This window comes from Vidua macroura, chromosome 3 (genome assembly GCF_024509145.1).
Source record: "Vidua macroura isolate BioBank_ID:100142 chromosome 3, ASM2450914v1, whole genome shotgun sequence".
NCBI lineage: Eukaryota > Metazoa > Chordata > Aves > Passeriformes > Viduidae > Vidua > Vidua macroura.
In genome coordinates, this window is record NC_071573.1 from 57,297,150 (window position 1) to 57,298,181 (window position 1,032).

Below are 1,032 nucleotides of genomic sequence, written 5' to 3' on the forward strand. Positions count from 1 at the left end.
CTGCTCTCTAGTGACGGGAATATCCAAAAGAACGTGATCATGAGATTCCTGTGAAGACAGCATGAATACAAAACCTTTAGACATCACATTTTTGGAACATTTTTGCTTCAGTGCTTTTTTTGTTTGATTAAGCTGCTCCAGGGCATTACTCCAAATGTTGCAGAGTATTATTCCCAGAGTAACACACACTTACTGAAAAATAGGTTAAACAGTCGCTTTTCTACGAGTCACCACTTTCATCTCCAAGTTCAGCCACCGATACCAGTGCTAAAGTAAGATAGTCCCCCCCGAACAATCCCATGACCTCCCACTGTTTTCAGCTTTGGCTATTTCCAGCAGTTTCTATATATTTAGTAACATTCAAAAGGTCCCATTTCTACAAACTTATCCAGTTACTCTTTCAACCTCTATAAACCTTAATCCAAAGGGATTCCTCAGGGGTCTCTTATGCAAAGAATCACTTTGGTTTTTAGACTTCAGTTATACTGCACGTCCCCTCATTTTTCATTCAGAAGAAATGTTGAAAAAAAAAGCAATGGCTGTCCATCTTCACTGTGCCACTCAAGATTTTTCAGATTTCTATCATATCTCACCTCCACAGTCTCTCTACCAGGCTGAAGAGCCCATGCCTACTCAGACACTTGTATCTGCTCCTTCAAATCACTTTTTGGCTTGCCATTTGCTTTTTTACTTCTAAACTTCTAACCTTTCAAGTTTAGAGGTCCTTTTGAACTCCATCACTTGGACACAACTTCAGCTTCCTGACTGATGCTTTCTCATCCCCATCCATCACCATAATGACTACCTTTCATTCTTTTTCAAGTCCTGATTCCATGGTAAGCATTGCCTCTGTCTTTCTAGTACAGTCTCCTTCACACCACTTGTACAACCCTTTTAGCTGTGCCCTTTAGATTCTATAGTAGGTTTTCTCCTTTTTGTGATGTTCTGCTCTTCTTCAGTAGAGCAGGAATGTACTGGATTTCTTGGCCCTTATTACTTAAGTCTTTCAAGGTGAAAATTCAGCCTTGAAGT